The 22,077-nt window shown below is 39.6% G+C and overlaps 23 non-coding genes across 23 annotated transcripts; all 23 read right to left on the bottom strand.

Annotated features, from left to right (window-relative positions):
- Nucleotides 1–650: 650 nt before the first annotated feature.
- trnar-acg lies at nucleotides 651–723 on the bottom strand. The gene has a single exon. It is a non-coding gene; the product is annotated as a tRNA-Arg (tRNA).
- Nucleotides 724–1,985: 1,262 nt separating this feature from the next.
- On the bottom strand, nucleotides 1,986–2,058 carry trnar-acg. The gene has a single exon. It is a non-coding gene; the product is annotated as a tRNA-Arg (tRNA).
- A 1,262-nt stretch (nucleotides 2,059–3,320) lies between these two features.
- trnar-acg lies at nucleotides 3,321–3,393 on the bottom strand. The gene has a single exon. It is a non-coding gene; the product is annotated as a tRNA-Arg (tRNA).
- A 984-nt stretch (nucleotides 3,394–4,377) lies between these two features.
- trnae-uuc lies at nucleotides 4,378–4,449 on the bottom strand. The gene has a single exon. It is a non-coding gene; the product is annotated as a tRNA-Glu (tRNA).
- A 1,262-nt stretch (nucleotides 4,450–5,711) lies between these two features.
- trnae-uuc lies at nucleotides 5,712–5,783 on the bottom strand. Its single transcript has one exon. It is a non-coding gene; the product is annotated as a tRNA-Glu (tRNA).
- Nucleotides 5,784–7,329: 1,546 nt separating this feature from the next.
- On the bottom strand, nucleotides 7,330–7,402 carry trnar-acg. Its single transcript has one exon. It is a non-coding gene; the product is annotated as a tRNA-Arg (tRNA).
- Nucleotides 7,403–8,386: 984 nt separating this feature from the next.
- trnae-uuc lies at nucleotides 8,387–8,458 on the bottom strand. Its single transcript has one exon. It is a non-coding gene; the product is annotated as a tRNA-Glu (tRNA).
- A 1,267-nt stretch (nucleotides 8,459–9,725) lies between these two features.
- Nucleotides 9,726–9,797, bottom strand: trnae-uuc. The gene has a single exon. It is a non-coding gene; the product is annotated as a tRNA-Glu (tRNA).
- A 210-nt stretch (nucleotides 9,798–10,007) lies between these two features.
- Nucleotides 10,008–10,080, bottom strand: trnar-acg. Its single transcript has one exon. It is a non-coding gene; the product is annotated as a tRNA-Arg (tRNA).
- Nucleotides 10,081–10,399: 319 nt separating this feature from the next.
- Nucleotides 10,400–10,471, bottom strand: trnae-uuc. Its single transcript has one exon. It is a non-coding gene; the product is annotated as a tRNA-Glu (tRNA).
- A 210-nt stretch (nucleotides 10,472–10,681) lies between these two features.
- trnar-acg lies at nucleotides 10,682–10,754 on the bottom strand. The gene has a single exon. It is a non-coding gene; the product is annotated as a tRNA-Arg (tRNA).
- Nucleotides 10,755–12,020: 1,266 nt separating this feature from the next.
- Nucleotides 12,021–12,093, bottom strand: trnar-acg. Its single transcript has one exon. It is a non-coding gene; the product is annotated as a tRNA-Arg (tRNA).
- Nucleotides 12,094–12,685: 592 nt separating this feature from the next.
- On the bottom strand, nucleotides 12,686–12,758 carry trnar-acg. Its single transcript has one exon. It is a non-coding gene; the product is annotated as a tRNA-Arg (tRNA).
- Nucleotides 12,759–13,742: 984 nt separating this feature from the next.
- trnae-uuc lies at nucleotides 13,743–13,814 on the bottom strand. The gene has a single exon. It is a non-coding gene; the product is annotated as a tRNA-Glu (tRNA).
- A 210-nt stretch (nucleotides 13,815–14,024) lies between these two features.
- On the bottom strand, nucleotides 14,025–14,097 carry trnar-acg. Its single transcript has one exon. It is a non-coding gene; the product is annotated as a tRNA-Arg (tRNA).
- A 1,266-nt stretch (nucleotides 14,098–15,363) lies between these two features.
- Nucleotides 15,364–15,436, bottom strand: trnar-acg. Its single transcript has one exon. It is a non-coding gene; the product is annotated as a tRNA-Arg (tRNA).
- Nucleotides 15,437–16,028: 592 nt separating this feature from the next.
- Nucleotides 16,029–16,101, bottom strand: trnar-acg. The gene has a single exon. It is a non-coding gene; the product is annotated as a tRNA-Arg (tRNA).
- Nucleotides 16,102–17,085: 984 nt separating this feature from the next.
- Nucleotides 17,086–17,157, bottom strand: trnaa-ugc. Its single transcript has one exon. It is a non-coding gene; the product is annotated as a tRNA-Ala (tRNA).
- A 210-nt stretch (nucleotides 17,158–17,367) lies between these two features.
- On the bottom strand, nucleotides 17,368–17,440 carry trnar-acg. Its single transcript has one exon. It is a non-coding gene; the product is annotated as a tRNA-Arg (tRNA).
- Nucleotides 17,441–18,424: 984 nt separating this feature from the next.
- On the bottom strand, nucleotides 18,425–18,496 carry trnae-uuc. The gene has a single exon. It is a non-coding gene; the product is annotated as a tRNA-Glu (tRNA).
- Nucleotides 18,497–19,749: 1,253 nt separating this feature from the next.
- Nucleotides 19,750–19,821, bottom strand: trnae-uuc. The gene has a single exon. It is a non-coding gene; the product is annotated as a tRNA-Glu (tRNA).
- Nucleotides 19,822–20,031: 210 nt separating this feature from the next.
- On the bottom strand, nucleotides 20,032–20,104 carry trnar-acg. Its single transcript has one exon. It is a non-coding gene; the product is annotated as a tRNA-Arg (tRNA).
- A 984-nt stretch (nucleotides 20,105–21,088) lies between these two features.
- trnae-uuc lies at nucleotides 21,089–21,160 on the bottom strand. Its single transcript has one exon. It is a non-coding gene; the product is annotated as a tRNA-Glu (tRNA).
- Between the last annotated feature and the right edge of the window lie 917 nt (nucleotides 21,161–22,077).

The following is a 22,077-nucleotide window of genomic DNA, read 5'->3' on the forward strand; positions in this document are numbered from 1 at the left end:
ATTCAATCTTCTGACCTGTTATCAGACACGTTATCCATTGCGCCACTGGCCGCACAGCCAAGCTGAAGTCAGGACACACCTAGGCCAGTGTACACAGTCATAGCTTCTGTCACCGACAAGGTTCCTTGGGATTTCTGTTACAGATGCAAATCTTAATTTGATCCTCCTGTTGTTGCATGAATTTTACTGCAGAGCAAGAAATGCAGCAATGAAGTGTATTCAACGTTTAAAATGCCTTGTATAATTTGAATCTACATAACATGTCACATTTCCTGTTGCTGAGGGAATATTGTTGTGTTGTGTGAAACTGCTGCCAGTTAAAATGCAGTATCTGTTGTTACACAAGTGCATCCCAAACGACAAGATATTCTTTCCCATACCGGGAGTTGAACCCGGGACGCTTGGGTGAAAACCAGGACCAACCACTAGACCATATGGGAAGACACATAATTAAAATACACATCACAGACAAATCTTTAAATGTTGACATTATGCCTGTTGGATTAAAAGCTACATCTTTTTTTCTCTGAGATGTTGGGGAATGTCCAGATGAAATCAGTCTAAAATGAGCTTGAAGTGAGAACAGCCAGAAGCACTGAAAAGTATTCAGTGTCAATCCCAGCTTGATTTCAATCAATTAAATTAAGTATCGAGCCAGCCAGGAGTCGAACCTAGAATCTTCTGATCCGTAGTCAGAGACGTTATCCATTGCGCCACTGGCCCCACGTCTAAGCTGAAGTCAGGTCACAGCTAGACCAGTGTACACAGTCATTGCGTCTGTCAACAACAAGGTTCCTTGGTTTTCTGTTTCAGATGCATATCTTAATTTGATCCTCCTGTTGTTGCATGAATTTTACTGCAGAGCAAGAAATGCAAACTTGAAGTGTATTCAATGTTTAAAAAGTCTTGTAGATTACGAATCTACAATACATGTCACATTTGCTGTTGCTGAGGGAATATTGTTGTGTTGTGTGATTCTGCTGCCAGTTAAAATGTGGTATCTGTTCTTACACAAGTGCATCCCAAATGACAAGATGTTCTTTCCCATACTGGGAGTTCAACCCGGGCGAAAACCAGGAATCCTAAACGCCAGACCATATGGGAAGACAGTTACTTAAAAAAACATCACAGACAAATCCATAAACGTTGAAATGATGCAAGTTGTAATTACAAGCTCCATCTTTTTCTCAGAGATGTTGGAGAAAAGTCCCATATAAAATCAGTCTAAAATGTGTTTGAATCGAGAACTGCCAGACACAATGAAAAGTATACAGTATTTTTCCCAGCTTGATTTTGGTCAAATAAATCTAGTTTTGAGCCAAACGGGAGTCAAATATTCAATCTTCTGACCTGTTATCAGACACGTTATCCATTGCGCCACTGGCCGGACAGCCAAGCTGAAGTCAGGACACACCTAGGCCAGTGTACACAGTCATAGCTTCTGTCACCGACAAGGTTCCTTGGGATTTCTGTTACAGATGCAAATCTTAATTTGATCCTCCTGTTGTTGCATTAATTTTACTGCAGAGCAAGAAATGCAGTCATGAAGTGTATTCAACGTTTAAAATGCCTTGTATAATTTGAATCTACATAACATGTCACATTTCCTGTTGCTGAGGGAATATTGTTGTGTTGTGTGAAACTGCTGTCAGTTAAAATGCAGTATCTGTTGTTACACAAGTGCATCCCAAACGACACGAAATTCTTTCCCATACCGGGAGTTGAACCCGGGCCACCTGGGTGAAAACCAGGACCAACCACTAGACCATATGGGAAGACACATACTTAAAATACACATCACAGACAAATCTTTAAATGTTGACATTATGCCTGTTGGATTAAAAGCTACATCTTTTTTTCTCTGAGATGTTGGGGAATGTCCAGATGAAATCAGTCTAAAATGAGGTTGAAGTGAGAACAGCCAGAAGCACTGAAAAGTATTCAGTGTCAATCCCGGCTTGATTTCAATCAATTAAATTAAGTATCGAGCCAGCCAGGAGTCGAACCTAGAATCTTCTGATCCGTAGTCAGACACGTTATCCATTGCGCCACTGGCCCCACGTCTAAGCTGAAGTCAGGTCACAACTAGACCAGTGTACACAGTCATTGCGTCTGTCAACAACAAGGTTCCTTGGTTTTCTGTTTCAGATGCATATCTTCATTTGATCCTCCTGTTGTTGCATGAATTTTACTGCAGAGCAAGAAATGCAAACTTGAAGTGTATTCAATGTTTAAAAAGTCTTGTAAATTATGAATCTACAAAACATGTCACATTTGCTGTTGCTGAGGGAATATTGTTGTGTTGTGTGATTCTGCTGCCAGTTAAAATGTGGTATCTGTTCTTACACAAGTGCATCCCAAATGACAAGATGTTCTTTCCCATACTGGGAGTTCAACCCGGGCGAAAACCAGGAATCCTAAACGCCAGACCATATGGGAAGACAGTTACTTAAAAAAACATCACAGACAAATCCATAAACGTTGAAATGATGCAAGTTGTAATTACAAGCTCCATCTTTTTCTCAGAGATGTTGGAGAAAAGTCCCATATAAAATCAGTCTAAAATGTGTTTGAATCGAGAACTGCCAGACACAATGAAAAGTATACAGTATTTTTCCCAGCTTGATTTTGGTCAAATAAATCTAGTTTTGAGCCAAACGGGAGTCAAATATTCAATCTTCTGACCTGTTATCAGACACGTTATCCATTGCGCCACTGGCCGGACAGCCAAGCTGAAGTCAGGACACACCTAGGCCAGTGTACACAGTCATAGCTTCTGTCACCGACAAGGTTCCTTGGGATTTCTGTTACAGATGCAAATCTTAATTTGATCCTCCTGTTGTTGCATTAATTTTACTGCAGAGCAAGAAATGCAGTCATGAAGTGTATTCAACGTTTAAAATGCCTTGTATAATTTGAATCTACATAACATGTCACATTTCCTGTTGCTGAGGGAATATTGTTGTGTTGTGTGAAACTGCTGTCAGTTAAAATGCAGTATCTGTTGTTACACAAGTGCATCCCAAACGACACGAAATTCTTTCCCATACCGGGAGTTGAACCCGGGCCACCTGGGTGAAAACCAGGACCAACCACTAGACCATATGGGAAGACACATACTTAAAATACACATCACAGACAAATCTTTAAATGTTGACATTATGCCTGTTGGATTAAAAGCTACATCTTTTTTTCTCTGAGATGTTGGGGAATGTCCAGATGAAATCAGTCTAAAATGAGGTTGAAGTGAGAACAGCCAGAAGCACTGAAAAGTATTCAGTGTCAATCCCGGCTTGATTTCAATCAATTAAATTAAGTATCGAGCCAGCCAGGAGTCGAACCTAGAATCTTCTGATCCGTAGTCAGACACGTTATCCATTGCGCCACTGGCCCCACGTCTAAGCTGAAGTCAGGTCACAACTAGACCAGTGTACACAGTCATTGCGTCTGTCAACAACAAGGTTCCTTGGTTTTCTGTTTCAGATGCATATCTTCATTTGATCCTCCTGTTGTTGCATGAATTTTACTGCAGAGCAAGAAATGCAAACTTGAAGTGTATTCAATGTTTAAAAAGTCTTGTAAATTATGAATCTACAAAACATGTCACATTTGCTGTTGCTGAGGGAATATTGTTGTGTTGTGTGATTCTGCTGCCAGTTAAAATGTGGTATCTGTTCTTACACAAGTGCATCCCAAATGACAAGATGTTCTTTCCCATACTGGGAGTTCAACCCGGGCGAAAACCAGGAATCCTAAACGCCAGACCATATGGGAAGACAGTTACTTAAAAAAAACATCACAGACAAATCCATAAACGTTGAAATGATGCAAGTTGTAATTACAAGCTCCATCTTTTTCTCAGAGATGTTGGAGAAAAGTCCCATATAAAATCAGTCTAAAATGTGTTTGAATCGAGAACTACCAGACACAATGAAAAGTATACAGTATTTTTCCCAGCTTGATTTTGGTCAAATAAATCTAGTTTTGAGCCAAACAGGAGTCAAATATTCAATCTTCTGACCTGTTATCAGACACGTTATCCATTGCGCCACTGGCCGCACAGTCAAGCTGAAGTCAGGACACACCTAGGCCAGTGTACACAGTCATAGCTTCTGTCACCGACAAGGTTCCTTGGGATTTCTGTTACAGATGCAAATCTTAATTTGATCCTCCTGTTGTTGCATGAATTTTACTGCAGAGCAAGAAATGCAGCAATGAAGTGTATTCAACGTTTAAAATGCCTTGTATAATTTGAATCTACATAACATGTCACATTTCCTGTTGCTGAGGGAATATTGTTGTGTTGTGTGAAACTGCTGCCAGTTAAAATGCAGTATCTGTTGTTACACAAGTGCATCCCAAACGACAAGATATTCTTTCCCATACCGGGAGTTGAACCCGGGCCACCTGGGTGAAAACCAGGAATCCTAACCACTAGACCATATGGGAAGACACATACTTAAAATACACATCACAGACAAATCTTTAAATGTTGACATTATGCCTGTTGGATTAAAAGCTACATCTTTTTTTCTCTGAGATGTTGGGGAATGTCCAGATGAAATCAGTCTAAAATGAGTTTGAAGTGAGAACAGCCAGAAGCACTGAAAAGTATTCAGTGTCAATCCCGGCTTGATTTCAATCAATTAAATATCGAGCCAGCCAGGAGTCGAAACTAGAATCTTCTGATCCGTAGTCAGACACGTTATCCATTGCGCCACTGGCCCCACGTCTAAGCTGAAGTCAAGTCACAGCTAGACCAGTGTACACAGTCATTGTGTCTGTCAACAACAAGGTTCCTTGGTTTTCTGTTTCAGATGCATATCTTAATTTGATCCTCCTGTTGTTGCATGAATTTTACTGAAGAGCAAGAAATGCAAACTTGAAGTGTATTCAATGTTTAAAAAGTCTTGTAAATTATGAATCTACAAAACATGTCACATTTGCTGTTGCTGAGGGAATATTGTTGTGTTGTGTGATTCTGCTGCCAGTTAAAATGTGGTATCTGTTCTTACACAAGTGTATCCCAAATGACAAGATGTTCTTTCCCATACTGGGAGTTCAACCCGGGCGAAAACCAGGAATCCTAAACGCCAGACCATATGGGAAGACAGTTACTTAAAAAAAACATCACAGACAAATCCATAAACGTTGAAATGATGCAAGTTGTAATTACAAGCTCCATCTTTTTCTCAGAGATGTTGGAGAAAAGTCCCATATAAAATCAGTCTAAAATGTGTTTGAATCGAGAACTACCAGACACAATGAAAAGTATACAGTATTTTTCCCAGCTTGATTTTGGTCAAATAAATCTAGTTTTGAGCCAAACAGGAGTCAAATATTCAATCTTCTGACCTGTTATCAGACACGTTATCCATTGCGCCACTGGCCGCACAGTCAAGCTGAAGTCAGGACACACCTAGGCCAGTGTACACAGTCATAGCTTCTGTCACCGACAAGGTTCCTTGGGATTTCTGTTACAGATGCAAATCTTAATTTGATCCTCCTGTTGTTGCATGAATTTTACTGCAGAGCAAGAAATGCAGCAATGAAGTGTATTCAACGTTTAAAATGCCTTGTATAATTTGAATCTACATAACATGTCACATTTCCTGTTGCTGAGGGAATATTGTTGTGTTGTGTGAAACTGCTGCCAGTTAAAATGCAGTATCTGTTGTTACACAAGTGCATCCCAAACGACAAGATATTCTTTCCCATACCGGGAGTTGAACCCGGGCCACCTGGGTGAAAACCAGGAATCCTAACCACTAGACCATATGGGAAGACACATACTTAAAATACACATCACAGACAAATCTTTAAATGTTGACATTATGCCTGTTGGATTAAAAGCTACATCTTTTTTTCTCTGAGATGTTGGGGAATGTCCAGATGAAATCAGTCTAAAATGAGTTTGAAGTGAGAACAGCCAGAAGCACTGAAAAGTATACAGTATCAATCCCGGCTTGATTTCAATAAATTAAATTAAGTATCGAGCCAGCCAGGAGTCGAAACTAGAATCTTCTGATCCGTAGTCAGACACGTTATCCATTGCGCCACTGGCCCCACGTCTAAGCTGAAGTCAAGTCACAGCTAGACCAGTGTACACAGTCATTGTGTCTGTCAACAACAAGGTTCCTTGGTTTTCTGTTTCAGATGCATATCTTAATTTGATCCTCCTGTTGTTGCATGAATTTTACTGAAGAGCAAGAAATGCAAACTTGAAGTGTATTCAATGTTTAAAAAGTCTTGTAAATTATGAATCTACAAAACATGTCACATTTGCTGTTGCTGAGGGAATATTGTTGTGTTGTGTGATTCTGCTGCCAGTTAAAATGTGGTATCTGTTCTTACACAAGTGCATCCCAAATGACAAGATGTTCTTTCCCATACTGGGAGTTCAACCTGGGCGAAAACCAGGAATCCTAAAAGCCAGACCATATGGGAAGACAGTTACTTTAAAAAAACATCACAGACAAATCCATAAACGTTGAAATGATGCTTGTTGTAATTACAAGCTCCATCTTTTTCTCAGCGATGTTGGAGAAAAGTCCCATATAAAATCAGTCTAAAATGTGTTTGAATCGAGAACTGCCAGACACAATGAAAAGTATACAGTATTTTTCCCAGCTTGATTTTGGTCAAATAAATCTAGTTTTGAGCCAAACAGGAGTCAAATATTCAATCTTCTGACCTGTTATCAGACACGTTATCCATTGCGCCACTGGCCGCACAGCCAAGCTGAAGTCAGGACACACCTAGGCCAGTGTACACAGTCATAGCTTCTGTCACCGACAAGGTTCCTTGGGATTTCTGTTACAGATGCAAATCTTAATTTGATCCTCCTGTTGTTGCATGAATTTTACTGCAGAGCAAGAAATGCAGCAATGAAGTGTATTCAACGTTTAAAAAGCCTTGTATAATTTGAATCTACATAACATGTCACATTTCCTGTTGCTGAGGGAATATTGTTGTGTTGTGTGAAACTGCTGCCAGTTAAAATGCAGTATCTGTTGTTACACAAGTGCATCCCAAACGACAAGAAATTCTTTCCCATACCGGGAGTTGAACCCGGGCCACCTGGGTGAAAACCAGGACCAACCACTAGACCATATAGGAAGACACATACTTAAAATACACATCACAGACAAATCTTTAAATGTTGACATTATGCCTGTTGGATTAAAAGCTACATCTTTTTTTCTCTGAGATGTTGGGGAATGTCCAGATGAAATCAGTCTAAAATGAGTTTGAAGTGAGAACAGCCAGAAGCACTGAAAAGTATACAGTATCAATCCCGGCTTGATTTCAATAAATTAAATTAAGTATTGAGCCAGCCAGGAGTCGAACCTAGAATCTTCTGATCCGTAGTCAGACACGTTATCCATTGCGCCACTGGCCCCACGTCTAAGCTGAAGTCAGGTCACAGCTAGACCAGTGTACACAGTCATTGTGTCTGTCAACAACAAGGTTCCTTGGTTTTCTGTTTCAGATGCATATCTTAATTTGATCCTCCTGTTGTTGCATGAATTTTACTGAAGAGCAAGAAATGCAAACTTGAAGTGTATTCAATGTTTAAAAAGTCTTGTAAATTATGAATCTACAAAACATGTCACATTTGCTGTTGCTGAGGGAATATTGTTGTGTTGTGTGATTCTGCTGCCAGTTAAAATGTGGTATCTGTTCTTACACAAGTGCATCCCAAATGACAAGATGTTCTTTCCCATACTGGGAGTTCAACCCGGGCGAAAACCAGAAATCCTAAAAGCCAGACCATATGGGAAGACAGTTACTTTAAAAAAACATCACAGACAAATCCATAAACGTTGAAATGATGCTTGTTGTAATTACAAGCTCCATCTTTTTCTCAGCGATGTTGGAGAAAAGTCCCATATAAAATCAGTCTAAAATGTGTTTGAATCGAGAACTGCCAGACACAATGAAAAGTATACAGTATTTTTCCCAGCTTGATTTTGGTCAAATAAATCTAGTTTTGAGCCAAACAGGAGTCAAATATTCAATCTTCTGACCTGTTATCAGACACGTTATCCATTGCGCCACTGGCCGCACAGCCAAGCTGAAGTCAGGACACACCTAGGCCAGTGTACACAGTCATAGCTTCTGTCACCGACAAGGTTCCTTGGGATTTCTGTTACAGATGCAAATCTTAATTTGATCCTCCTGTTGTTGCATGAATTTTACTGCAGAGCAAGAAATGCAGCAATGAAGTGTATTCAACGTTTAAAATGCCTTGTATAATTTGAATCTACATAACATGTCACATTTCCTGTTGCTGAGGGAATATTGTTGTGTTGTATGAAACTGCTGCCAGTTAAAATGCAGTATCTGTTGTTACACAAGTGCATCCCAAACAACAAGATATTCTTTCCCATACCGGGAGTTGAACCCGGGCCACCTGGGTGAAAACCAGGAATCCTAACCGCTAGACCATATGGGAAGACACATACTTAAAATACACATCACAGACAAATCTTTAAATGTTGACATTATGCCTTTTGGATTAAAAGCTTCATCTTTTTTTCTCTGAGATGTTGGGGAATGTCCAGATGAAATCAGTCTAAAATGAGTTTGAAGTGAGAACAGCCAGAAGCACTGAAAAGTATACAGTATCAATCCCGGCTTGATTTCAATAAATTAAATTAAGTATCGAGCCAGCCAGGAGTCGAAACTAGAATCTTCTGATCCGTAGTCAGACACGTTATCCATTGCGCCACTGGCCCCACGTCTAAGCTGAAGTCAAGTCACAGCTAGACCAGTGTACACAGTCATTGTGTCTGTCAACAACAAGGTTCCTTGGTTTTCTGTTTCAGATGCATATCTTAATTTGATCCTCCTGTTGTTGCATGAATTTTACTGAAGAGCAAGAAATGCAAACTTGAAGTGTATTCAATGTTTAAAAAGTCTTGTAAATTATGAATCTACAAAACATGTCACATTTGCTGTTGCTGAGGGAATATTGTTGTGTTGTGTGATTCTGCTGCCAGTTAAAATGTGGTATCTGTTCTTACACAAGTGCATCCCAAATGACAAGATGTTCTTTCCCATACTGGGAGTTCAACCCGGGCGAAAACCAGGAATCCTAAAAGCCAGACCATATGGGAAGACAGTTACTTTAAAAAAACATCACAGACAAATCCATAAACGTTGAAATGATGCTTGTTGTAATTACAAGCTCCATCTTTTTCTCAGCGATGTTGGAGAAAAGTCCCATATAAAATCAGTCTAAAATGTGTTTGAATCGAGAACTGCCAGACACAATGAAAAGTATACAGTATTTTTCCCAGCTTGATTTTGGTCAAATAAATCTAGTTTTGAGCCAAACAGGAGTCAAATATTCAATCTTCTGACCTGTTATCAGACACGTTATCCATTGCGCCACTGGCCGCACAGCCAAGCTGAAGTCAGGACACACCTAGGCCAGTGTACACAGTCATAGCTTCTGTCACCGACAAGGTTCCTTGGGATTTCTGTTACAGATGCAAATCTTAATTTGATCCTCCTGTTGTTGCATGAATTTTACTGCAGAGCAAGAAATGCAGCAATGAAGTGTATTCAACGTTTAAAATGCCTTGTATAATTTGAATCGACATAACATGTCACATTTCCTGTTGCTGAGGGAATATTGTTGTGTTGTGTGAAACTGCTGCCAGTTAAAATGCAATATCTGTTGTTACACAAGTGCATCCCAAACGACAAGATATTCTTTCCCATACCGGGAGTTGAACCCGGGCCACCTGGGTGAAAACCAGGAATCCTAACCGCTAGACCATATGGGAAGACACATACTTAAAATACACATCACAGACAAATCTTTAAATGTTGACATTATGCCTTTTGGATTAAAAGCTACATCTTTTTTTCTCTGAGATGTTGGGGAATGTCCAGATGAAATCAGTCTAAAATGAGTTTGAAGTGAGAACAGCCAGAAGCACTGAAAAGTATACAGTATCAATCCCGGCTTGATTTCAATAAATTAAATTAAGTATCGAGCCAGCCAGGAGTCGAACCTAGAATCTTCTGATCCGTAGTCAGACACGTTATCCATTGCGCCACTGGCCCCACGTCTAAGCTGAAGTCAGGTCACAGCTAGACCAGTGTACACAGTCATAGCTTCTGTCACCGACAAGGTTCCTTGGGATTTCTGTTACAGATGCAAATCTTAATTTGATCCTCCTGTTGTTGCATGAATTTTACTGCAGAGCAAGAAATGCAGCAATGAAGTGTATTCAACGTTTAAAATGCCTTGTATAATTTGAATCTACATAACATGTCACATTTCCTGTTGCTGAGGGAATATTGTTGTGTTGTGTGAAACTGCTGCCAGTTAAAATGCAGTATCTGTTGTTACACAAGTGAATCCCAAACAACAAGATATTCTTTCCCATACCGGGAGTTGAACCCGGGCCACCTGGGTGAAAACCAGGAATCCTAACCGCTAGACCATATGGGAAGACACATACTTAAAATACACATCACAGACAAATCTTTAAATGTTGACATTATGCCTTTTGGATTAAAAGCTACATCTTTTTTTCTCTGAGATGTTGGGGAATGTCCAGATGAAATCAGTCTAAAATGAGTTTGAAGTGAGAACAGCCAGAAGCACTGAAAAGTATACAGTATCAATCCCGGCTTGATTTCAATAAATTAAATTAAGTATCGAGCCAGCCAGGAGTCGAACCTAGAATCTTCTGATCCGTAGTCAGACACGTTATCCATTGCGCCACTGGCCCCACTTCTAAGCTGAAGTCAGGTCACAGCTAGACCAGTGTACACAGTCATTGTGTCTGTCAACAACAAGGTTCCTTGGTTTTCTGTTTCAGATGCATATCTTAATTTGATCCTCCTGTTGTTGCATGAATTTTACTGAAGAGCAAGAAATGCAAACTTGAAGTGTATTCAATGTTTAAAAAGTCTTGTAAATTATGAATCTACAAAACATGTCACATTTGCTGTTGCTGAGGGAATATTGTTGTGTTGTGTGATTCTGCTGCCAGTTAAAATGTGGTATCTGTTCTTACACAAGTGCATCCCAAATGACAAGATGTTCTTTCCCATACTGGGAGTTCAACCCGGGCGAAAACCAGAAATCCTAAAAGCCAGACCATATGGGAAGACAGTTACTTTAAAAAAACATCGCAGACAAATCCATAAACGTTGAAATGATGCTTGTTGTAATTACAAGCTCCATCTTTTTCTCAGCGATGTTGGAGAAAAGTCCCATATAAAATCAGTCTAAAATGTGTTTGAATCGAGAACTGCCAGACACAATGAAAAGTATACAGTATTTTTCCCAGCTTGATTTTGGTCAAATAAATCTAGTTTTGAGCCAAACAGGAGTCAAATATTCAATCTTCTGACCTGTTATCAGACACGTTATCCATTGCGCCACTGGCCGCACAGCCAAGCTGAAGTCAGGACACACCTAGGCCAGTGTACACAGTCATAGCTTCTGTCACCGACAAGGTTCCTTGGGATTTCTGTTACAGATGCAAATCTTAATTTGATCCTCCTGTTGTTGCATGAATTTTACTGCAGAGCAAGAAATGCAGCAATGAAGTGTATTCAACGTTTAAAATGCCTCGTATAATTTGAATCTACATAACATGTCACATTTCCTGTTGCTGAGGGAATATTGTTGTGTTGTGTGAAACTGCTGCCAGTTAAAATGCAGTATCTGTTGTTACACAAGTGCATCCCAAACAACAAGATATTCTTTCACACACCGGGAGTTGAACCCAGTCCACCTGGGTGAAAACCAGGAATCCTAACCGCTAGACCATATGGGAAGACACATACTTAAAATACACATCACAGACAAATCTTTAAATGTTGACATTATGCCTTTTGGATTAAAAGCTACATCTTTTTTTCTCTGAGATGTTGGGGAATGTCCAGATGAAATCAGTCTAAAATGAGTTTGAAGTGAGAACAGCCCGAAGCACTGAAAAGTATACAGTATCAATCCCGGCTTGATTTCAATCAATTAAATTAAGTATCGAGCCAGCCAGGAGTCGAACCTAGAATCTTCTGATCCGTAGTCAGACACGTTATCCATTGCGCCACTGGCCCCACGTCTAAGCTGAAGTCAGGTCACAGCTAGACCAGTGTACACAGTCATTGTGTCTGTCAACAACAAGGTTCCTTGGTTTTCTGTTTCAGATGCATATCTTAATTTGATCCTCCTGTTGTTGCATGAATTTTACTGAAGAGCAAGAAATGCAAACTTGAAGTGTATTCAATGTTTAAAAAGTCTTGTAAATTATGAATCTACAAAACATGTCACATTTGCTGTTGCTGAGGGAATATTGTTGTGTTGTGTGATTCTGCTGCCAGTTAAAATGTGGTATCTGTTCTTACACAAGTGCATCCCAAATGACAAGATGTTCTTTCCCATACTGGGAGTTCAACCCGGGCGAAAACCAGAAATCCTAAAAGCCAGACCATATGGGAAGACAGTTACTTTAAAAAAACATCACAGACAAATCCATAAACGTTGAAATGATGCTCGTTGTAATTACAAGCTCCATCTTTTTCTCAGCGATGTTGGAGAAAAGTCCCATATAAAATCAGTCTAAAATGTGTTTGAATCGAGAACTGCCAGAAGCACTGAAAAGTATACAGTATCAATCCCGGCTTGATTTCAATCAATTAAATTAAGTATCGAGCCAGCCAGGAGTCGAACCTAGAATCTTCTGATCCGTAGTCAGACACGTTATCCATTGCGCCACTGGCCCCACTTCTAAGCTGAAGTCAGGTCACAGCTAGACCAGTGTACACAGTCATTGTGTCTGTCAACAACAAGGTTCCTTGGTTTTCTGTTTCAGATGCATATCTTAATTTGATCCTCCTGTTGTTGCATGAATTTTACTGAAGAGCAAGAAATGCAAACTTGAAGTGTATTCAATGTTTAAAAAGTCTTGTAAATTATGAATCTACAAAACATGTCACATTTGCTGTTGCTGAGGGAATATTGTTGTGTTGTGTGATTCTGCTGCCAGTTAAAATGTGGTATCTGTTCTTACACAAGTGCATCCCAAATGACAAGATGTTCTTTCCCATACTGGGAGTTCAACCCGGGCGAAAACCAGAAATCCTAAAAGCCAGACCATATGGGAAGACAGTTACTTTAAAAAAACATCGCAGACAAATCCATAAACGTTGAAATGATGCTTGTTGTAATTACAAGCTCCATCTTTTTCTCAGCGATGTTGGAGAAAAGTCCCATATAAAATCAGTCTAAAATGTGTTTGAATCGAGAACTGCCAGACACAATGAAAAGTATACAGTATTTTTCCCAGCTTGATTTTGGTCAAATAAATCTAGTTTTGAGCCAAACAGGAGTCAAATATTCAATCTTCTGACCTGTTATCAGACACGTTATCCATTGCGCCACTGGCCGCACAGCCAAGCTGAAGTCAGGACACACCTAGGCCAGTGTACACAGTCATAGCTTCTGTCACCGACAAGGTTCCTTGGGATTTCTGTTACAGATGCAAATCTTAATTTGATCCTCCTGTTGTTGCATGAATTTTACTGCAGAGCAAGAAATGCAGCAATGAAGTGTATTCAACGTTTAAAATGCCTCGTATAATTTGAATCTACATAACATGTCACATTTCCTGTTGCTGAGGGAATATTGTTGTGTTGTGTGAAACTGCTGCCAGTTAAAATGCAGTATCTGTTGTTACACAAGTGAATCCCAAACAACAAGATATTCTTTCCCATACCGGGAGTTGAACCCGGGCCACCTGGGTGAAAACCAGGAATCCTAACCGCTAGACCATATGGGAAGACACATACTTAAAATACACATCACAGACAAATCTTTAAATGTTGACATTATGCCTTTTGGATTAAAAGCTACATCTTTTTTTCTCTGAGATGTTGGGGAATGTCCAGATGAAATCAGTCTAAAATGAGTTTGAAGTGAGAACAGCCAGAAGCACTGAAAAGTATACAGTATCAATCCCGGCTTGATTTCAATAAATTAAATTAAGTATCGAGCCAGCCAGGAGTCGAACCTAGAATCTTCTGATCCGTAGTCAGACACGTTATCCATTGCGCCACTGGCCCCACTTCTAAGCTGAAGTCAGGTCACAGCTAGACCAGTGTACACAGTCATTGTGTCTGTCAACAACAAGGTTCCTTGGTTTTCTGTTTCAGATGCATATCTTAATTTGATCCTCCTGTTGTTGCATGAATTTTACTGAAGAGCAAGAAATGCAAACTTGAAGTGTATTCAATGTTTAAAAAGTCTTGTAAATTATGAATCTACAAAACATGTCACATTTGCTGTTGCTGAGGGAATATTGTTGTGTTGTGTGATTCTGCTGCCAGTTAAAATGTGGTATCTGTTCTTACACAAGTGCATCCCAAATGACAAGATGTTCTTTCCCATACTGGGAGTTCAACCCGGGCGAAAACCAGAAATCCTAAAAGCCAGACCATATGGGAAGACAGTTACTTTAAAAAAACATCGCAGACAAATCCATAAACGTTGAAATGATGCTTGTTGTAATTACAAGCTCCATCTTTTTCTCAGCGATGTTGGAGAAAAGTCCCATATAAAATCAGTCTAAAATGTGTTTGAATCGAGAACTGCCAGACACAATGAAAAGTATACAGTATTTTTCCCAGCTTGATTTTGGTCAAATAAATCTAGTTTTGAGCCAAACAGGAGTCAAATATTCAATCTTCTGACCTGTTATCAGACACGTTATCCATTGCGCCACTGGCCGCACAGCCAAGCTGAAGTCAGGACACACCTAGGCCAGTGTACACAGTCATAGCTTCTGTCACCGACAAGGTTCCTTGGGATTTCTGTTACAGATGCAAATCTTAATTTGATCCTCCTGTTGTTGCATGAATTTTACTGCAGAGCAAGAAATGCAGCAATGAAGTGTATTCAACGTTTAAAATGCCTCGTATAATTTGAATCTACATAACATGTCACATTTCCTGTTGCTGAGGGAATATTGTTGTGTTGTGTGAAACTGCTGCCAGTTAAAATGCAGTATCTGTTGTTACACAAGTGCATCCCAAACAACAAGATATTCTTTCACACACCGGGAGTTGAACCCAGTCCACCTGGGTGAAAACCAGGAATCCTAACCGCTAGACCATATGGGAAGACACATACTTAAAATACACATCACAGACAAATCTTTAAATGTTGACATTATGCCTTTTGGATTAAAAGCTACATCTTTTTTTCTCTGAGATGTTGGGGAATGTCCAGATGAAATCAGTCTAAAATGAGTTTGAAGTGAGAACAGCCCGAAGCACTGAAAAGTATACAGTATCAATCCCGGCTTGATTTCAATCAATTAAATTAAGTATCGAGCCAGCCAGGAGTCGAACCTAGAATCTTCTGATCCGTAGTCAGACACGTTATCCATTGCGCCACTGGCCCCACGTCTAAGCTGAAGTCAGGTCACAGCTAGACCAGTGTACACAGTCATTGTGTCTGTCAACAACAAGGTTCCTTGGTTTTCTGTTTCAGATGCATATCTTAATTTGATCCTCCTGTTGTTGCATGAATTTTACTGAAGAGCAAGAAATGCAAACTTGAAGTGTATTCAATGTTTAAAAAGTCTTGTAAATTATGAATCTACAAAACATGTCACATTTGCTGTTGCTGAGGGAATATTGTTGTGTTGTGTGATTCTGCTGCCAGTTAAAATGTGGTATCTGTTCTTACACAAGTGCATCCCAAATGACAAGATGTTCTTTCCCATACTGGGAGTTCAACCCGGGCGAAAACCAGAAATCCTAAAAGCCAGACCATATGGGAAGACAGTTACTTTAAAAAAACATCACAGACAAATCCATAAACGTTGAAATGATGCTCGTTGTAATTACAAGCTCCATCTTTTTCTCAGCGATGTTGGAGAAAAGTCCCATATAAAATCAGTCTAAAATGTGTTTGAATCGAGAACTGCCAGAAGCACTGAAAAGTATACAGTATCAATCCCGGCTTGATTTCAATCAATTAAATTAAGTATCGAGCCAGCCAGGAGTCGAACCTAGAATCTTCTGATCCGTAGTCAGACACGTTATCCATTGCGCCACTGGCCCCACGTCTAAGCTGAAGTCAGGTCACAGCTAGACCAGTGTACACAGTCATTGTGTCTGTCAACAACAAGGTTCCTTGGTTTTCTGTTTCAGATGCATATCTTAATTTGATCCTCCTGTTGTTGCATGAATTTTACTGAAGAGCAAGAAATGCAAACTTGAAGTGTATTCAATGTTTAAAAAGTCTTGTAAATTATGAATCTACAAAACATGTCACATTTGCTGTTGCTGAGGGAATATTGTTGTGTTGTGTGATTCTGCTGCCAGTTAAAATGTGGTATCTGTTCTTACACAAGTGCATCCCAAATGACAAGATGTTCTTTCCCATACTGGGAGTTCAACCCGGGCGAAAACCAGAAATACTAAAAGCCAGACCATATGGGAAGACAATTACTTTAAAAAAACATCACAGACAAATCCATAAACGTTGAAATGATGCTTGTTGTAATTACAAGCTCCATCTTTTTCTCAGCGATGTTGGAGAAAAGTCCCATATAAAATCAGTCTAAAATGTGTTTGAATCGAGAACTGCCAGACACAATGAAAAGTATACAGTATTTTTCCCAGCTTGATTTTGGTCAAATAAATCTAGTTTTGAGCCAAACAGGAGTCAAATATTCAATCTTCTGACCTGTTATCAGACACGTTATCCATTGCGCCACTGGCCGCACAGCCAAGCTGAAGTCAGGACACACCTAGGCCAGTGTACACAGTCATAGCTTCTGTCACCGACAAGGTTCCTTGGGATTTCTGTTACAGATGCAAATCTTAATTTGATCCTCCTGTTGTTGCATGAATTTTACTGCAGAGCAAGAAATGCAGCAATGAAGTGTATTCAACGTTTAAAATGCCTTGTATAATTTGAATCTACATAACATGTCACATTTCCTGTTGCTGAGGGAATATTGTTGTGTTGTGTGAAACTGCTGCCAGTTAAAATGCAGTATCTGTTGTTACACAAGTGCATCCCAAACAACAAGATATTCTTTCCCATACCGGGAGTTGAACCCGGGCCATCTGGGTGCAAACCAGGAATCCTAACCGCTAGACCATATGGAAAGACACATACTTAAAATACACATCACAGACAAATCTTTAAATGTTGACATTATGCCTTTTGGATTAAAAGCTACATCTTTTTTTCTCTGAGATGTTGGGGAATGTCCAGATGAAATCAGTCTAAAATGAGTTTGAAGTGAGAACAGCCAGAAGCACTGAAAAGTATACAGTATCAATCCCGGCTTGATTTCAATAAATTAAATTAAGTATCGAGCCAGCCAGGAGTCGAACCTAGAATCTTCTGATCCGTAGTCAGACACGTTATCCATTGCGCCACTGGCCCCACATCTAAGCTGAAGTCAGGTCACAGCTAGACCAGTGTACACAGTCATTGTGTCTGTCAACAACAAGGTTCCTTGGTTTTCTGTTTCAGATGCATATCTTAATTTGATCCTCCTGTTGTTGCATGAATTTTACTGAAGAGCAAGAAATGCAAACTTGAAGTGTATTCAATGTTTAAAAAGTCTTGTAAATTATGAATCTACAAAACATGTCACATTTGCTGTTGCTGAGGGAATATTGTTGTGTTGTGTGATTCTGCTGCCAGTTAAAATGTGGTATCTGTTCTTACACAAGTGCATCCCAAATGACAAGATGTTCTTTCCCATACTGGGAGTTCAACCCGGGCGAAAACCAGAAATCCTAAAAGCCAGACCATATGGGAAGACAGTTACTTTAAAAAAACATCACAGACAAATCCATAAACGTTGAAATGATGCTTGTTGTAATTACAAGCTCCATCTTTTTCTCAGCGATGTTGGAGAAAAGTCCCATATAAAATCAGTCTAAAATGTGTTTGAATCGAGAACTGCCAGACACAATGAAAAGTATACAGTATTTTTCCCAGCTTGATTTTGGTCAAATAAATCTAGTTTTGAGCCAAACAGGAGTCAAATATTCAATCTTCTGACCTGTTATCAGACACGTTATCCATTGCGCCACTGGCCGCACAGCCAAGCTGAAGTCAGGACACACCTAGGCCAGTGTACACAGTCATAGCTTCTGTCACCGACAAGGTTCCTTGGGATTTCTGTTACAGATGCAAATCTTAATTTGATCCTCCTGTTGTTGCATGAATTTTACTGCAGAGCAAGAAATGCAGCAATGAAGTGTATTCAACGTTTAAAATGCCTTGTATAATTTGAATCTACATAACATGTCACATTTCCTGTTGCTGAGGGAATATTGTTGTGTTGTGTGAAACTGCTGCCAGTTAAAATGCAGTATCTGTTGTTACACAAGTGCATCCCAAACAACAAGATATTCTTTCCCATACCGGGAGTTGAACCCAGGCCACCTGGGTGAAAACCAGGAATCCTAACCGCTAGACCATATGGGAAGACACATACTTAAAATACACATCACAGACAAATCTTTAAATGTTGACATTATGCCTTTTGGATTAAAAGCTACATCTTTTTTTCTCTGAGATGCTGGGGAATGTCCAGATGAAATCAGTCTAAAATGAGTTTGAAGTGAGAACAGCCAGAAGCACTGAAGAGTATACAGTATCAATGCCGGCTTGATTTCAATCAATTAAACATTAAGTATCGAGCCAGCCAGGAGTCGAACATATAATCTTCTGATCCGTAGTCAGACACGTTATCCATTGCGCCACTGGCCCCACGTCTAAGCTGAAGTCAGGTCACAGCTAGACTAGTGTACACAGTCATTGTGTCTGTCAAGAAAAAGGTTCCTTGGTTTTCTGTTTCAGATGCATATCTTAATTTGATCCTCCTGTTGTTGCATGAATTTTACTGAAGAGCAAGAAATGCAAACTTGAAGTGTATTCAATGTTTAAAAAGTCTTGTAAATTATGAATCTACAAAACATGTCACATTTGCTGTTGCTGAGGGAATATTGTTGTGTTGTGTGATTCTGCTGCCAGTTAAAATGTGGTATCTGTTCTTACACAAGTGCATCCCAAATGACAAGATGTTCTTTCCCATACTGGGAGTTCAACCCGGGCGAAAACCAGGAATCCTAAAAGCCAGACCATATGGGAAGACAGTTACTTAAAAAAACATCACAGACAAATCCATAAACGTTGAAATTATGCTTGTTGTATTACAAGCTCCATCTTTTTTCTCAGAGATGTTGGAGAAAAGTCCCATATAAAATCAGTCTAAAATGTGTTTGAATCGAGAACTGCCAGACACAATGAAAAGTACACAGTATTTTTCCCAGCTTGATTTTGGTCAAATAAATCTAGTTTTGAGCCAAACAGGAGTCAAATATTCAATCTTCTGACCTGTTATCAGACACGTTATCCATTGCGCCACTGGCCGCACAGCCAAGCTGAAGTCAGGACACACCTAGGCCAGTGTACACAGTCATAGCTTCTGTCACCGACAAGGTTCCTTGGGATTTCTGTTACAGATGCAAATCTTAATTTGATCCTCCTGTTGTTGCATGAATTTTACTGCAGAGCAAGAAATGCAGCCATGAAGTGTATTCAACGTTTAAAATGCCTTGTATAACATGTCACATTTCCTGTTGCTGAGGGAATATTGTTGTGTTGTGTGAAACTGCTGCCAGTTAAAATGCAGTATCTGTTGTTACACAAGTGCATCCCAAACAACAAGATATTCTTTCCCATACCGGGAGTTGAACCCGGGCCACCTGGGTGAAAACCAGGAATCCTAACCGCTAGACCATATGGGAAGACACATACTTAAAATACACATCACAGACAAATCTTTAAATGTTGACATTATGCCTTTTGGATTAAAAGCTACATCTTTTTTTCTCTGAGATGTTGGGGAATGTCCAGATGAAATCAGTCTAAAATGAGTTTGAAGTGAGAACAGCCAGAAGCACTGAAGAGTATACAGTATCAATGCCGGCTTGATTTCAATCAATTAAATTAAGTATCGAGCCAGCCAGGAGTCGAACCTAGAATCTTCTGATCCGTAGTCAGACACGTTATCCATTGCGCCACTGGCCCCACGTCTAAGCTGAAGTCAGGTCACAGCTAGACCAGTGTACACAGTCATTGTGTCTGTCAACAACAAGGTTCCTTGGTTTTCTGTTTCAGATGCATATCTTAATTTGATCCTCCTGTTGTTGCATGAATTTTACTGAAGAGCAAGAAATGCAAACTTGAAGTGTATTCAATGTTTAAAAAGTCTTGTAAATTATGAATCTACAAAACATGTCACATTTGCTGTTGCTGAGGGAATATTGTTGTGTTGTGTGATTCTGCTGCCAGTTAAAATGTGGTATCTGTTCTTACACAAGTGCATCCCAAATGACAAGATGTTCTTTCCCATACTGGGAGTTCAACCCGGGCGAAAACCAGAAATCCTAAAAGCCAGACCATATGGGAAGACAGTTACTTTAAAAAAACATCACAGACAAATCCATAAACGTTGAAATGATGCTTGTTGTAATTACAAGCTCCATCTTTTTCTCAGCGATGTTGGAGAAAAGTCCCATATAAAATCAGTCTAAAATGTGTTTGAATCGAGAACTGCCAGACACAATGAAAAGTACACAGTATTTTTCCCAGCTTGATTTTGGTCAAATAAATCTAGTTTTGAGCCAAACAGGAGTCAAATATTCAATCTTCTGACCTGTTATCAGACACGTTATCCATTGCGCCACTGGCCGCACAGCCAAGCTGAAGTCAGGACACACCTAGGCCAGTGTACACAGTCATAGCTTCTGTCACCGACAAGGTTCCTTGGGATTTCTGTTACAGATGCAAATCTTAATTTGATCCTCCTGTTGTTGCATGAATTTTACTGCAGAGCAAGAAATGCAGCCATGAAGTGTATTCAACGTTTAAAAAGCCTTGTATAATTTGAATCTACATAACATGTCACATTTCCTGTTGCTGAGGGAATATTGTTGTGTTGTGTGAAACTGCTACCAGTTAAAATGCAGTATCTGTTGTTACACAAGTGCATCCAAAACGACAAGCTTTTCTTTCCCATACCGGGAGTTGAACCCGGGCCACCTGGGTGAAAACCAGGAATCCTAACCGCTAGACCATATGGGAAGACACATACTTAAAATACACATCACAGACAAATCTTTAAATGTTGACATTATGCCTGTTGAATTAAAAGCTACATCTTTTTTTTCTCTGAGATGTTGGGGAATGTCCAGATGAAATCAGTCTAAAATGAGTTTGAAGTGAGGACAGCCAGAGGCACTGAGAAGTATACAGTATCAATCCCGGATTGATTTCAATCAATTAAACATTAAGTATCAAGGCAGCAAGGAGTCGAACCTAGAATATTCTGATCCGTAGTCAGACACGTTATACATCGCGCCACTGGCTCCACGTCTAAGCTGAAGTCAGGTCACAGCTAGACCAGTGTACACAGTCATTGCGTCTGTCAACAACAAGGTTCCTTGGTTTTCTGTTTCAGATGCATATCTTAATTTGATCCTCCTGTTGTTGCATGAATTTTACTGCAGAGCAAGAAATGCAAACTTGAAGTGTATTCAATGTTTAAAAAGTCTTGTAAATTATGAATCTACAAAACATGTCACATTTGCTGTTGCTGAGGGAATATTGTTGTGTTGTGTGATTCTGCTGCCAGTTAAAATGTGGTATCTGTTCTTACACAAGTGCATCCCAAATGACAAGATGTTCTTTCCCATACTGGGAGTTCAACCCGGGCGAAAACCAGGAATCCTAAAAGCCAGACCATATGGGAAGACAGTTACTTTAAAAAAACATCACAGACAAATCCATAAACGTTGAAATTATGCTTGTTGTAATTACAAGCTCCATCTTTTTCTCAGAGATGATGGAGAAAAGTCCCATATAAAATCAGTCTAAAATGTGTTTGAATCTAGAACTGCCAGACACAATGAAAAGTATACAGTATTTTTCCCAGCTTGATTTTTGTCAAATAAATCTAGTTTTGAGCCAAACAGGAGTCAAATATTCAATTTTCTGACCTG

The sequence above is a fragment of the Oncorhynchus mykiss genome, unplaced genomic scaffold (genome assembly GCF_013265735.2).
Source record: "Oncorhynchus mykiss isolate Arlee unplaced genomic scaffold, USDA_OmykA_1.1 un_scaffold_304, whole genome shotgun sequence".
Classification (NCBI taxonomy): domain Eukaryota; kingdom Metazoa; phylum Chordata; class Actinopteri; order Salmoniformes; family Salmonidae; genus Oncorhynchus; species Oncorhynchus mykiss.